Here is a 17,226-nt window from a genome sequence, read left to right on the forward strand (position 1 = left end):
CAATGAAATAAATCTATCAAGTATATTTTCTTGGAGAATGTTAAACTTAGAGTATTACATTTTTACCATTTCTAAAAGAAGTTCAAACTGATGATTACCCCAAATAATAACAACAAAATAAATTCACAGTATGAACTGCTATGTCTAAAAGAACCGAATATAAAATGAATTGTCCTATCTCCACAATTCAAAAATGCTTATTTACTTCCTAGTACAGGCAAAAATCATATACCCTTCAGACAGAAGGATTATGGAGAAACTTGAAGATGAGATACAAAGAGACAGAGGGACAGACACCCACACATACCTAATAAATACTACAATTGTTAAGTAAATAACAATCAACAAATGGCAAAGTCTTTTAAGTGACCTTCAGTAATGAACATCACCCCTCTTACACAGCAGATGCCACAAAGAAGTCCTATAATTATCCATTTGTAAGGAGAGCTTACAGGAGATTAGAGAATGAAAAGGTTGTGCTTTCATTTGACATACACATGTGTCAAATGCAAAATGGTGGCTCTTAAAAAACACTAAATGTTCATCTACAAGCTGTCAGGTCATGGATGGAAAACTGATCTCAAAGAGATCTTTCACATGTAAATTCTAGATAATTTACTGAAGAACATGGCTTGGGCTAGAAGATATTACCAGTCAGACCTCTGCAAGCATTTTTATATACTAACCCTAACAACTTATCTATCTGTAGTTCCTGTCTTTACCCCAATAAAATTCTACACGTCTCTCAAACATAAAGATCAGTAAGGGAAAGGACAGGCAGAGCCAAATAAGAAAGCCTATTTTTTCTTGCACAATAGCAGTGATTTTTAACCAATGGAAAAACTCGTAACCAGACAGAACAAGAATGTTCTTTCCCAGAGGTCAGTTAAGATCAAGGTCTGGAACATGCTGACCATCTCAAGGCCAACGCAATTAGATTGTCAATGTAAACACCTGTGTGCCATCTGGCCTTCCTAGGGCTGACACTGCCATGCATTTCCTTAGACCTGGGTGGCAACAAAGTAAATGGGTGCAAATCTGCAGGATGTAATAAGCCCAGGGACCATTAACAGTGTCCTCAGAATCTCCAATTTCCATCTTACTCAATTCATGAATAATAGGTTCACTATAGCAAATATTGTGTATTAGGATAATCATTTTTAAATGTAAACGAAAACTATTTTCATATACATTTTCTTTAAAAACCATTTGAGTATAGTTTCTGCTGCTCTCTGACATTTATTATTGAGAAGTAAAAATTTCAAATAAGCATTGAGCAAAATAACAGAAGCAATGGAATCATTTTAATGATTTTATACACCACTGCAAGTGTCTCCAAGTGTTTTCACATATGTTATCTCACTTAACTCTCAAAAAAAGATTGACAAGTACTGAGGACCTACACTATTTTCCTATGCAATAATGAGGAATTCAGACACTGAGAGTGGAGGAAAATGCCCAGGGTCGCAGAAGCAGGACAAAATACAAATTCTCACAATTCAAGGGTCCTCTGACTCCACACTTTTATATTTATTCCATATTTCTTATATAGGATAAAATGTAATGGTTATGATTTTCTTAAGATACTTAAAGATATTCAGCATCTATATGTGATACTAAATCCAAAGTATGATAACCAGTGGGAAATATCCAAGAGGCAGATAATAATCTATACTGAGTCATGAAATCACAGACTCTAGAGTTGAATGGGAACTTTTAATTAAATTAATCCAATGCCACATCAAATATATAAAATCCCTCAGGGTGCCTGTGTGGCTCAGTCAGTTAAGCGTCCAACTTCAGTTCAGGTCATGATCTCACAGTTTCTGAGTTCAAGCCCTGTATTGGGCTCTCTTCTGTCAGCACAGAGCCCACTTTGGATCCTCTGTGCCACTCTCTCTCTCTGCCCCCTCCCCCACTCACATTCGTGCTCTTTCTCTCTCTCAGAAATAAACATTAAAAAATATATTAGTATATTTAATATTTGATATATATTTAACATTTAATACATATTTAATAATATTTAATATTATAATTATTATATATTATATAATTATATATATGTATATATATATATATATAATTTCTCTCAATGATATACTTGATACATAATCAAGAGGCTTCTGCTAAAACGGATCCAGTAAAGAGATGCTCAACTACTACCAAGACAGAGAATGCCATTATGGAGAGTTCTAATTCAGAAAAAAGTTCTTCTGTACATTGAAGATAAACTAATACTTAAGGCCACACATGGATATTTATTCGTTACTCCAGCCCACTGGTTCTTACCCTGAGCTGGAAGAGGATAGATTTGCCTACCAGGAAACATTTGGCAATTCTGGACATATTTTTGCTTGCCCAGAGGTGTTATCAGCACTCCGTGGACACAAGTCAGAGATGCTGCTAAACATCTTGCAAGGCACAGGAGAGCACTCCCAACATCAAAGGATTATCCAGGCAAAAATGTGTATAGTGCAGAGGTTAAAAACTCTGATCCACCCTAAATATCTACCTAGAGAATAAATCTAATCCCTCTTCTCGTCAACACCTTCCAAATATTTGTTAAAGTTATCTTGTTTCATCCTGTATCTTCACTTTTCAGTGATAAATATTCCCCAGTCTAAAACTGTCCCTCCTAGGAGCATTATTTCCTTTTGTACCTGTCAACCAACCTGTTCTATTTGTCAAATTTTCTCTTTACATTTTGGGCCCAGAAACACTTAATGCAGCAGAAGGAGTCAGAAATTACACCATGTAGAGAACCACTTATTTCCTAGTTTTACCTTTGCCTATAATAACACCACCTACACCTGTAGTATCTCTTTTGTCAACCATTTCATATCTCAACTCAAACTGGACTTGTGACAGACTAATTTAGCTAAGTAAATTTTTCTGGAACCAGTGTTAAAATTTGTCTCTTTACTATCTTTGCAGTTAAGTTGTTCAAACACGAAAGCAAGATTTTATGGGTTTTGATTGAATAGCTTATCAATTTCATGGGATAAATTCAATTCATCAAATTTTCCTCCCAATTTTTGGGAAAAGATATTATTCAGTATCTTAACTTTTGTTCCCAATTTTATCATCCAAAAATTTAACACTTTCTAGTTTGAAGATACTTCTCCAGAGGGAAGAAATTTCAAAAAGAAAGTTTACTCATACTATCTTTTTGTAAGTTGTATTGCAATAAAGTTAGCCTCTTTTAATCCATTCATCCATCAGTGGGTCAGTCACTCATTTCACAAACATCATTAGCACCTACTCTACCAAGTAAGGCATTTAGGAGATTGAAAGATGAATAACTCATTACCTCTGCTATTAAAATGTTCAATAAATTTCACAGGTTGGATTTTCTATTCAATAAAATAATATAAAATAGTACTATTTAAGCCACAACCCTGCTACCGATTCACCAAAATCCATTTTCCTCTTCCATAAAATACTTCTGTACCAGGGAAATGGCTGCCCCTCTAGATACTACATTCACCAGACTCAGCCCTCTTGCACCTGAGTGGGTCACATATTAAATTCTTAACAACAGAATGTGAGTAAAAATAGTGTTTATTACTTTCCTGACAAGACTTTTAAGAATTGTCCCCTAATATTTCTTTCTCATTTTTCTGGCTAGATATATGCCATGAGGAGGCCCTAGAGCATATAGAAGCTACAACGGGAAAGAAGCTTGGGTTGCTGAATGATTTCATAGATAAAAGCTACCCACTAACCAGAAAAATCCACCTACGATTGTTATCTGAGTGCTAAAAAGCCTCCATTGCAATGTTTCACCAGCTCTTTGATCTCACATTCCCTTTGCACTCTTAAAAAGTATTGAAAACCCCGAAGAGTTTTTGTTTATATGTACTTTGTCAATATTTACCATATTGGACATTTTCATTAAAAAGTTTAAGAATAAGAATTAAGTCATATAAAAAACAATAATAAACAAATTACATGTTAACATTAGTTTCAAATTTTTAGGAAAAGTAATTTTCCCCCCAAAATTAGTGAGTACAATTTACACATTTTTGCAAATCTCTTTAAAAGTCTGGTTTAATAGAAGATAGCTGGATTCCTCTATCTACTTCTGCATTCAATCTGTTGTAACAGCATATTTTATGTACTCTCTGTAAAAACTCTGTAACTCTTGAAAGGATGAGATTGAGAAATATGAATAATGTCTTTAGTATCAATAGAAAACTAATTTTGACCTCATAGACTTCTCGAAGGGTCTCAGCAATTCCCAGGAGTCCTAGGGCCACACCCTAAAAGCCATGACTCCATTGTGTTGAGCCATTACATCTCTATTTAATTTTAGAATAATACAAACCCACAAAGATTGTTTCTTAGCATCTTTGCCTTGACCGTTTGCCAATCTGAGAAGGGATATTTGTTTTTCCCATTCTAAAAGTTTCTCTAAGAAGAAAACTCCAGCAACAAAGCTATAACTTCTTGTGTCTAAGAATTCTTACTTAGCTTTCTCTACGTGAAATTTTTCCCAGTAGTAATTCCTAAGATACAGACTTTTGGACACTGCACACTTGTTCAAAACATGTGCTTATACAAGGGTAATGCTTCCTCTAAATTTGTCATAGTTCTCAGTGAACACAAATCCCAACTGCATGTAATGACTAACTAGTATAAAGATAGAGCCTCATCAGCTTTAGTCACAATTAAGCCTTTTATTAGATATGCTCTCTTCTTTTATTACTTACCACAGAGGGGAAAACTATTTAGTCAAGTACTAGATATATAAATGCATGCTATCTTTTAAAATTAGTTTTGACCAAAACCAGACTAATTTAGCTACAGAAGATTGTTGACTTTACAGGTAATTACCGTAAATTTCATTTGCAAAGGATTCCTCAACAGTGGTGAACAACTGCTTTCCACATTAGAGGCAGACAGGATTGTCATAACTGCATGTACCTGTACTGTTGCCTAGGGACAATTTAAACACTCCTTTAAATGAGATCCAAAGTGTCCCAATCTTACTAGATCTTACAGCAAGTAGAATTCTTTCTGGAAGTTGACTAAAAGCAGTATTCTTCAAAGAGCATTCACTTATTATTTCCTAAGAGTTAAAGAAATGCCTTGGCAATGATTTATTTTGGAGGCATTGAGTGTTCTGGCTTTGAGTCTCAGAGGTAACCATAGACCTGATATGCAGAATTGTTGCAGAACTCAAACTAAGATATTGATTTCCTTTACCCTATAAAGGATGTCTGATCAGGGGAAAGTCTGATTAAGGGAACTGGCCCAGCCCTAATCTCTACTTAAAAGGCAAATAAAAAGTAAATAGTGATCCTCTTAGTCATTTAACCCAGTATCACTCTCATTTGGCACAAACCTATGAAAGTAAAAACAGTAGGAAACAGTTCTAAGAGATAATAAAATCACAAACAAATAATATCTCTAGGTACATTACAGTTTTTCTAAGTGTTTCATATTCATTATGTACCTCTTCAAAACAAATCCAGGCAGTATAATAATGACCATCCACATCTTGCAGAAGACAAAACTGAATTACAGAAGAAAAAGTGCTAACTGAAAGGACAAAAAGCCACACAGCCAGTATTTTAGCCATGGCTTCAAATTTTCTGGCTTCAAATACAGTATTCTTTCTTAGTTTGTTTTACTTTGTAACAATTATTGCTTTATTCTAATTATGACAACAATATACGGCCAATGTAGAAACACTTATGAAAGTAGAACAGTATAAAGTAGAAACTTAAAAGTTTCCAAAGTCCTATCACCCAAGACAAGTCTTGGTAAAATCTGAGCTATTTCTATGGATATACAATCCATTTACATATCTACTGTCTCAAATCTGATTTTCTGGAAAACAGACTCTGAGATGAAAATTTCCATACAGAAGATTTACTGGTTTGTTCTCTGAAACAATACCTGTAAGAGAGTGAGGGAAGCAGATTGGTGGAGTGGAGAATGAAAGAGCAATGTAGTTGAGAGATCTAGATCTTGGATGGACCTTTCAGGTGATACCAAACTGAGATCAGGAGCCCCTTTGTTATACAAATTCACTAGTCACTGGACATAAACTGCCCTGGGGAGGGGAATGGATATCAGACAAGACAGTTCCCATGAGCCAAGGACAATTCTAAGTCAGGGACTCAGATGTGGGCTGTCAGCAGCCAGTCTTCTACACAGATGATAAAGTAAGTCTCTGTGCTGGAGAGAGGACCACAGCCTTCACTACAGCCCACCCTGTGTGCCATGCCAATCCATGTGCCTTAAAGAGCAAGTCCACCCCTGAGAGATGAGCTCTCTGGCATTTTGGTTGTTCACTATCCTTGAGGAAACGTACAAGAGGAAGGTTATTAAAACAAACTGTGGTCACTACTACTGAAGCTGAACTCAAAGCCACAATTGACACACACTACCCACCTCAACAATTCTTTATAGATCCTCCTTATCTTTAGCCAGCACATCTACTAAACTAGACCCTCAAACCTAAAAGATCTAAACCCCACGTCATCATGCCCTTCTCAGGCCTTGTCTGGGGCACTTGTCCATTTACCACCAAAACTGGCCAAGGAATATCAAAAGATAGCCCAGTGCTAGCCTGTGTTATGTACAGCAGTCCTACCTCCTCCTGATATCAAGGTTAGTTACCTTCTTAAAATGGGGAATCTTTCCCTTGCCCACGGATCCCTTGGCCACAGGAGCTCAAACTGACCAGGCATCAATTTATGAGATTTAAGCTTACATAAAATAGCACTCTTGCACCAGGACAGAAGGTTTTTCCTTCTGGGAACCAGGACTTCCAGATACACAAAGCCAAGAGTTGCAGGGATAAGAAGCCCAAATTCCCCAAGTGGGTACATTAATTAGCTTGACTGTCATTATCATTCCATTAGGTATATGTATCACATCATCATGTTGTTGACCTCAAATATGTACAAATCTTATTTAAAAAAATAAAAGATCAATGAACTGACTCGTTGGTTGATTGATTGATTGATTGCTTTGGGATCTCAAATACATCTAGTTTTATTTCTTCTTTTTATTATTTATCAATTACTATTATTCTTATAGTATATAATACCACTATGAGGCCATAAGTTCACTAATAAGAATAAAAACTTTAAAAAGTGATTCTTCACTGAAATGAGCAAAAAAGCATATCCACAATTATTAGTCACTACTAATTATTAATCAAATCATTTGTTATGTGTTACAGATTTAATTTTTTAAAATAATGAATCAGCAAGCAACTCAGTTGCTCTCTAATTTAATCACAATCCAATATCCACTTCATCTAAAAGCCATGCAGTTAAAATTTCTTTGAATTTTGGCTGACCCTTTGGTCTTGCCAGCATACAAATTCCAACAGGTTGTTGGTGATAGTCTCTACTTTCTTTTTTGAGCTTTTTAATAAAGTGTATTCTTCATATGCTAGGAAGAAAATTTCTTACTTATTAGCCCAGTGAGGATGTTGATCAATAGTTTGTTTATTTTACTATGGCAAGATTATCCTAACTGAAAGAACATTTACATTATCCCTTTTGATTCTTGGGAGATGTAAAACAGCAATGTTCTCCCCTTCTACATGCAAATTATCATGGATAAACTACTACAGAACTCACTGACACCTCCATCTGGACCAGGATAGTTTTGAATGCTTTCAGCTGATTTGTTTTATTAATTCCTGATCAACTTATAGGAGAATCCCACTCTACTTATTAATGTCTTTTCAATAGAGAACTCGAAGGGAGCTGGGAGGTGGGGGAACTCTTCAATTTATTTTAAACAAAAATGTGATTATTTTTCCACTGATAATATTTCCTTTAGGAACCATATATTGCATTATGTATTCACCTCCTTCTTTATTAAATAGAATCTGATCTTTCCCTCCATGCTGTTTTAAACCAGGTTCTTTTTCAGTAATCTCTATAAATGAAGGTTAAATATAAATTTTAAAGATACCTATAACTTGAGACTTTGCAAAAGTATATTTTTAATTTTATCTAAAATATATAATTGGTTATTTAGATTTTCTTCTTTTTTACTGGGAATAATCAAAACTTGTTGGCTCTGTTTTTGGTCAATTCTCAAAATGTAGATGTGAGCAGAGAGGCTTTAGCCTTCTCTCAATTCATGGGTTTGTCCCACACTAGCTTCAGATCTTCCCTATTCTGCCTTCAACTGTCCTTCACTATCTCACTTACTCCACATGAGTATCCCTCAGGTTGCCAATCCTTTGCATCATTGGCTCATTCTTAATGTTCCCACTTTTGCCTAATACTTGCTCTTTTTTCAGTTTTTGAACCTATCTTCAGTCCTAAACATTCTTTTTCTCACCTCCCACACCTTCATTTCTGAAGCCCAATGGTAAGACTAGCAACCACCCATAGACTACAAGATTTAACATTGTTTAAATGTCCATACTACCCAAAGTGACCCATAGATTCAATGCAATCTCCATTCAAATTCCAATAAAACTTTCCCAGAAATAGAAGAAACAATTCTAAAATTCATATGAAACCATTCAAAAAGGACCTAGCACAACCAAAGCAATCATGAGAAAGAAGAACAAAGCTGAAGGTGTTATACATCCTGATTACGAATTATATTGTAAACATAAAGTAATCCAAACAGTATGGTGTTGGCATAAAAGTGGATAATGAGGGGCTACTGGGTGGCTTGGTCAGTTAAACATCCCACTCTTGATTTTGGCTCAGATCATGATCTCACGGCTCATGAGCTCAAGCCCTGCATAGGGCTCTGTGCTGACAGCACAGGGCCTGCTTGGGATTCCCTCTCTCCTTCTCTTTCTCTGCCCCTCCCCTTCCCCCTCTAAAAATAAAAAAATAAAATTTTAAAAATTAAATAATGAGGGGTGCCTGGGTGGCTCAGTCGGTTAAGCGTCCGACTTCGGCTCAGGTCATGATCTCACGGTCCGTGAGTTCAAGCCCCGCGTCAGGCTCTGTGCTGACAGCTCAGAGCCTGGAGCCTGTTTCAGATTCTGTGTCTCCCTCTCTCTCTGCCCCTCCCCTGTTCATGCTCTGTCTCTCTCTGTCTCAAAAATAAATAAACGTTAAAAAAAATTAAATAATGAAACAGAATATATAGTCCAAAAATAAAACCCTGCATGTATAGTCAACAAATCTTTGGCAAGGCTGCAAAAAATACATAATGAAAAAAGATTAGTCCCCCAACAAATGCTGTTAGAAAAACCGTATATCCACATGCAGAAGAATGAAATTGGATGTTTGTCTTACAGCATACACAAAATTCAACTCATAATGTATTAAAGACTTAATGTAAGACATCAAACTATAAAACGTCTAGAAGAAAACATAGGGAAAAAGCTTCTCGACATTGTCTTTGCAATGATTTCACAAATATGATACCAAAACGATATTCAAGAAAAACAAATATAGACAAGTGGGCCTACATTAAACTAAAAAGCTTCTGCAGGGGTAGGAGTTAAGACAGCAGAGCAGCATGGGGATCCTGAGTTTTTCTCATCCCTGAAATGCAGCTAGATCAACACCAAACCATTTTGAACACCTAAGAAATTGATCTGGGGATTAACACAACAATCTGCATAACTTGAGCCACAAAATTTGGTAGGTATGCAGCACAGAGGTGAATTGGGGGAAAGAAAAATTGTGGACGGTAGGAAGCCATTTTTGTGGAGAGAGAACAGAGAGAGAAAGAGAAAGGGGGAGAGTGCAGCGCATCAGGATTATGCAAGATCCTTCAGAAAGTACTTCTCCAGAAAGTAGCTGGAGAGAAAGAGTGAAAACACTCACAGGAGACTGAACAAGAAATGTGTTCCCCAAAACCACTGATGGGGAGAAAGGAGAGTGTTCAATACCAACAGGATTCTATAAACAGTGGAACGCAGCCTCTGAAATTTCAGACTTCAGTGCCTGGCAGTGCTCTGGTGAGGAAGTAGGGTGGATCCTCAGGAGCAGGCAGTGCAGTCCCTGCCACCTGGGGAGAAGCAGTTCCCCTGCTTAGAGTGCATTTGGTTAGAAGTCATTAGGCCTCCCCACAGGCAAAGGTCCCAGCAGACCCCCCCCCCCCCCCATAGCAACCACATTTGCTGGTACTGGGACAAAGACACCAGAGCGCAGAGAAACCTGGTGTCAGCTGTGTGTTGTAATTTGCCATAATCTCTGAACCTCTGCCAATGCGTGATCGCATAAATGTTTTCTGGGACAAACCAGCACCTGGCCATTACTCAGCAAGACCCTCCCCCAGAGAGTCAGCTCGGGGCCAAACCACAAGGGTCTCTGAAGTGTGGGGTTTTGAAACACAGCCCCATCTAAGAGAAAACTCTGGAGAAAGGTGCCGCCTAGCTGGAGGACAGCTTGGACACAGACAGGGTAGAGGCAGAGAGTGGATAGAGGCCTGAGACAAAGGAGAGGTCCTTGATCGCAGGTCAGTGAAAGAAGATAGTTGCTGGCCAGAGACTAGAGAGTTGGGTGAACACTTTCCCACCCACGTGCATGCACCCATGCACACTGATCAACCCCAGTAAGTTAAGCATCGCCACCTAGTGGAAGATGGAGCTATTACACCAAATCCGCGCAACTGTGCCTACCAAGCACATCCCCCAGAAGACCAGCACAAGTCCCTCCACCTGCTTAGTGTATAGAATATAGACTGCTTCATAGTTTGAGTTCTAGGGGAAACTGGATGCAACTTTATTCAGGTTTCACTTTGTTTGCTGGTTCATTTATCTGTTTGGTTTTTGTTTGCTTGTTTTTGCTTCTGTTTTTGCTTAAATTGTTTTCTTGTTCTTTCTCTTTCTTGGATACAGAAACAAAATTTTATTTTTTCACTTTATTTTTTATTCTTTTAAATGTTTTATTCTATTTAATTTTCTTTATTTTATTTTATTCTGTATTATTATATAAATGTTTTTAATTTTTAAAACTTTTTCTTACCTTTTTTTTCTTTCATTTCCCTTTTTCCTCTATTTTATCAAGCTTCTTTCAACAAGCAGACCAAAATACACCTAGGATCTAGATTTCTTTATCTAATTTTTGTTTTGTTTTAATTTTATTTTTATTTTTATTTTTGATATTATTAAGTTTTTTCTTCCTCCCAGCGGCAAAATGAAGAAATTCGCCCCAAAAGAAAGAACAGAAAGAAATGACAGCCAGAGGCTTAATCAACACAGATATAAGTAAGATGTTTGAACTAGAATTTAGAACTACGATAATAAAAATACTAGCTGGGATTGAAAAAAGCACACAAGACACCAGTGAACCCCTTTCTGCAGAGATAAAAGGAGTAAAATCTAGTCAGGAAAAAATTAAAAATGCTATAACCGAGGTCCAATTTCGAATGGATGCCACAGCAGCAAGGATAGGAGTCCCAGAAGATGAAGAGAGAAAAAAGGGGGGCAGAAGGTTTATGTGAGCAAAGTATAGTGGAAAACTTTCCTAATCTGGGGAAGGACACAGACATCAAAATCCAAGAAGCACAGAGAACTCCCATTAGATTCAACAAAAACTGACTATCACCAAGGCATATCATTCTCAAAATCAGAAAATACACAGAAAAGGAAAGAATTATTAAAGCAACAAGGGGAAAAAAGTCCTTAACCTATAAGGGAAGACAGATCACTTTCTTTCTGGTCATGTGACATCAAGTAAATTTACTGAAATATCTCTAAGTCTTGAATACTTCATCTCTAAATCAAGGGCCTAATAATGGAATAAGAATGCCTACATTACAATTTTGTTGTGAGGATTGAGATAATATACATAAAATGCTTTGCATATATGCCTGCCAGAGTTGAACGCTTAAGAGATTTTTATTATTGTTGTTATTATTGCTTATTACAAAGGAAAAGTAGGTAGCTATTTCCTCATAAAACCTATAGAGAAAGCACTTTCACTAACAATTGTATTGAAATCAGAAAACTAAGAAAGATATGATTGCCCAAACAAGAAATATGCAAAAATTAACATTCTTCAGAAAGCTAAGTTAGTTTATTTAGCAGATTTAGCAGAAAAATTTATACATGAGTGGAGGTCAGTCCTGATAAACATCTTTTCCCCATATCTCATCTCATTTCTAGTCAATCAAGAATATAGTGAAAAAAAAGGATGAAATGGCATTAACCCCTATTTTCTTTGATTACCTAATGAAGTAATTAAGCCAGGTATGATTCTCAATTGCCATAAGGAAAGTGACACACAGGAATCCTAAAGTATTTGCCAGGATAAAGTCTTATAGGATTCTTAACTGTCATTCAAATAATTTCTACAATTAAAATGTTACTCATCTACGTATGTGGTCAATTTCCATATTTCCTGGCAATTAACAGGTTAGCAGCAGAAAGATTACTAATACTAGTATGGGGGTTATCAATCACAAGCACTCTTTGTGTATACTAACTTCTCTTTTTAAAACTGAAAAGTAAGTAGGGCATATCATGTTATCCCTCATTTTCCAATGAGGGAACTGATGGTCTGAGAATGTAAGTGACTTGCCCAAGATCAAATGTGAAGACAGATTCTGATTAAAACATCCAATGCTCATTTTATGCCTTGGAAAACATATGCATTATGCAGGAAACCATGGACCCCTGGGGAAAGAGAAGAAATCCAGGTACAACCACAAGGAAGTAGGAGAAGCGTTGACAATAACTTTATTATTGTCAACTTTGGTTTAAATATTTGTTGAGATTAAGAGATTTTTAATAGTTCTTCTCCATTCTTTTCCCTCCACTGTAGTCATAGCAGTTGAATTAATGTGCCTATAATTGCAGACTACTTGTGAGTGCACATTTGCATGGTATACACCAAAAAGTGATCCAAATTTGATGCCAGGCTGGGAAGACACAGTTGGAGCCCCCATCACCATTTGCCTCACCAGCTGGCACTAGCTGACAAGATGCTGCCAGATGGGTCTTCATGAGCCTCCTAAATCAACAGTGAAATTGAGAGTGGTGTCATCAAATATGTCATTACTGCTAAAAACAAGAAAATGACATTGCATACCTATTTGATACACTAAATCAGCCTTGAATCACAATTAACGTATCTTTTAAGAGAACTGGAATGAAAGGTACTTTATGCCGCAAACCTGTTTCTTACACTTACAATAACTTTTAAGCAGAGAACACTTCAAAAGACAGCAGTATCTTTTTCTACTTGATTTATAATCACTCACCAGTTTTTACACAGAGGAGAAAGAAAAGATAGTACTGGGTAAAGAGGCCTGCAAAGAATGTGGAAGATTCAGAGAACTGATAAAAAGAGACATAGGTAACCAACACAGTCACTTCAGCAACAACTGCAGCCCCCACTTATAACATTAATGTGGGAGTGCGGCACTCATTATATACCACCTTGTAACATAACTGTTGTGCACATATTATTGTCCTTGCTAACACAGCCCAATGAAAAGATGCAGATTTTAGAACTAGATTGACCTAATTTGAATTCTAGATAACTACCATTTACATAGCCTTGAGTAATTTACTAACTTCTCTTGGCCTTGTTTCTTCATACTAAATAAGGCCGATATCTACATATAAAGATTACTAAAAGAATTAAATAAGATTTTAAATATATATGTATATGTATGGCACAGAACAGGAATGTAATTAATGACAACTGCCATTTTTATTCCATCATATAATTTTAAGACTTACCCAAAGGCTAGAAATTTTTCAGAAAAGATAACAGAATCTTTCTTGAAAGAATAATGGACAAATGAATGGATGAATGAAGACATAAAAACGCCAAGGTTAAATAAAGAAATGCCACGTGACAGCTAGCTCAGTGTGACAGCAGCACCACATAGAAAAAAGGTCAAACACTAAAGCTGTGCTTTGTTAATGGAGAAATAAAATTTTTTATTTGATTTAAAATGAAGCTTCAAAATTAATAGCCCCTAGCCAGAAGTTTATGAATATTCAGATTTTTTAAAATTCACTTCTTTCTCCAAATTTTCTCAGGATATAAACATTCATACAGCAAGATCTTATTCATACTCGATATGAAAGTCGCATTTGTATTGTTTTTCCCTTCACAGTATTTCTCAGTTTGCAACTATAAATTTATTTGCATGGGCACTTGATTAATGATGGCTTATGAGCTCCATGAGAGTCAGAACTGGGTCCCTTTGACTTATTTTTGTAGTTTCAGTTTCTGGCACAGTGGCTAGTCCATAGTAGACACTCAAAATAATTGTTCAATAAATAGAAATTACCCTCTTCATATCCTAAATGCATGCCAATGGATCAGCACTATATTTTCAGGTTTAGTTTTCTTTGTTAAACAAGTAGATTTTGAAAGAATTGTACAGAAGTGATAACAGATCATTTTAGACAGTCAGGCATTCTTTTGCTTGCATGTGTTACAGATCTTTCAAAACCAAATGTCAGAAATGGAAACCTAAAATGGCATTCTGCTTTCAACTAATGATCCTACAGAAACTGTGCTCTGACTCTCTCATTTAGAATAATTTCTTAGGAAGCTCTTCATTTCTGATGGCACAATGAAAAGACACTGGTGGTTAGGGAAAGTGGGACCATACCTTCTCTGGGCCATAATTCAATGTTTTAAATACAAAAGAAAGTTCTAAAAGTAAAAATTCCATTCCAGAATCCCCAGACTTAACTGCAAATTTCCACCCTTGATTAGGTCCTGGCCTCTAACGCCAGGACCTATGATCAAGAACCAAATGCTGGGGCACCTGGTGGCTCAGTTGGTCGAGCTTTCGACTGGTCATGGTCTCACGATTTGTGAGTTCAAGTCCCGCATGGGGCTCTGTGCTGACAGCTCCAAGCCTGGAGCCTACTTCAGATTCTCATCTCATTCTCTCTCTCTCTCTCTTTCTCAAAAATAAATAAAAACATTTAAAAATTAAAAAAAAAAAAAGAACCACATGCCAAAACAAAACAAATCATCAAAACCTTTGAAAGAAAGAGCAAATAGAATAGAACATACAGACAGGAGCCAATATCAAACTGCTAGTATACAAACACACACACACACACACACACACACACACACACACACAGTTCTCTCTTCTCAAACAACTCTAAAGGTCCCTAATATATAATAATTTTTGGTGGAGTTAAAGACACCTACTTCATATGGCTATTTTAAGGAGAAAATGAGATTATATGTGAAATGCCAAATCAAAATTGGAATTTCCTGAATGCCAGACGGAATGCAGCTGTTAGTACTTGATCAATGGGGAATGAAGGCATCAAGATTACTCATGGATCACCTCTCAGTCACTGGCACTCAAGAACTGAAGACTTGTTTTCTGCTTAACCCTCATATGCCTTCACAGATATTCCAAATTTAATCACTTCCCATCATCTCTACCATCCCCACATGGTACCAGCCACCATCATGTCTCCTCTGGACCTGTGTCTTTCAACCTTTTAATTTCTACCTGCTTCTCCTTGTCTCCTCTGTCCTACCTTCACACTCCCCACCTCCTGATTTGGTGTATTATACACAGAGCAGCCAAAATGATCTTTTGACAATAAAAATCTGATCTGGTCACTCTCCTCAACACCCTCCAATAACTTCCCAGAAAAATATAAATTCCTTATAATAGTTACCTCTTCAAGAGATAACACTTTCTTACACTTCACAAATATCTGATATTATAGTTTATATTTATTTATTACCTGTTTTATCTACCAGGATGCAACTCCAATGAGAATAAAAACCATATAGGTTTTATTACTCTATCTCTAATATCAAGACTATCCCATGAACATAATAGACACCTAATAATTATTGTTGAGTGAGAGAGTGCATGAGTATTTCTCATCCATAGTCAAGTCAGATGTATTTGTGACAGATGAAGTCAATAGAAAAAGAAATTGTAACCATAGGTGTAAAGAAGACAGTTTCTAGTAGCAGAACCAAAGGAATCAAAACAGAAAAAAATGGAATGTAGAAACATATATAAAAGCAATAGTGTATTTTTTCTATTCTTGCATAACAATTTATGGCATCTGCTTGTTAGCTCATAGTTCTATAGGTCACTCTAGGCAAGCTGGACTATATTCTCTGCTTAGGGTCTCACAAGGCCAAAATTAAGTTACTGGCCAGGCAGCTCTGGGGAAAATTCACTCCTAAATGTGTTCACGTTGTCTGCAGAATTCAGTTCCTTGCAGTTGTAAGACTGAAATAGAAGTTTTCTGCTGGATGTGAATGAGGGTCTGTTTTCAGCTCCAGAGGCCACCCACATCCTTGCCAAGTAGCTCTCTCCATCTTCTAAGGTAGCAAGCATGTTGAATCCACCTCAGCCTTGGAATCTCACTGACTTCCTCTTGTGCTACCAACCAGAGAAAAGTCTCTGCTTATAAAGGCTCCTGTGATTAAATTAGGCCTACCCAGATAGATTCCCTTTAGATTAACTGAAGGTCAACTGATTAGCAACATTAAGTACATACATAATCATGGGCATAATAGCTTATTATATTCACAGTTCCAGAGATTAGGAGAGGAAGTCACAAGGTGGGGAAGCATCTTAAAACTCTGCTTACCACAAATAGCTTACCCCAAACCAGAGGGACCCAATAAAACACAAGTGTTGCTCTTTGGAACTTCCTTCTTACCCTGTCATTTAATTATCCTAAGCCTCATACTTTCCACTTGGAAGTATGGCAGGTATCTTTTCCTTTTATCCTGGAAGCAGTACCATTGCAGTAAGGCCTGTTAGTCAACTGAGCTGAAACCTATAAACGAAATGTCCTGCTACAGATCAGAGAGAAAAGTACAAATTTCCCCTGGAACCTGTCCTCCATCTAATTTCCTGCAGTCATCAGAGTCTTGTTGCAAAGAAAGGATGCCCAAATGCGCAGCTCCCAGACATTGATTCCATTTTCTACAAGTTTACATCACTGTGCTTGTTATCAACATACTGCATGGAAACCTACTTCTACTTTTTCTTTGCGTGGAAACTTACACTTTTCAAAATACTTTACCATATTTAATCTTCATCATAACTCTGTGAAGTTAGGCAATCAGTGCTATCTCTGTTTTACAAATGAGGAAACGCGTATCCAAAGTGATTAAATCATTCGTCTGGAGTCCCATGAGAATTTAACGACAGACTTGGTACTAAAAATTACATCTCCTAATTCCTAGACCAGTGCTCTTCTACCTTATTCTAGACTAGAAGCAGAAATGTCAGGGGAGAGTTCTCCTGTGCAAAATTTCCCTCTTGGTGGTCTTCTGAGACTATCTGACCTTGTTTATACTA

The sequence above is a fragment of the Panthera pardus genome, unplaced genomic scaffold, assembly GCF_024362965.1.
Source record: "Panthera pardus isolate Hobbes unplaced genomic scaffold, ASM2436296v1 HiC_scaffold_15, whole genome shotgun sequence".
Classification (NCBI taxonomy): Eukaryota; Metazoa; Chordata; class Mammalia; order Carnivora; family Felidae; genus Panthera; species Panthera pardus.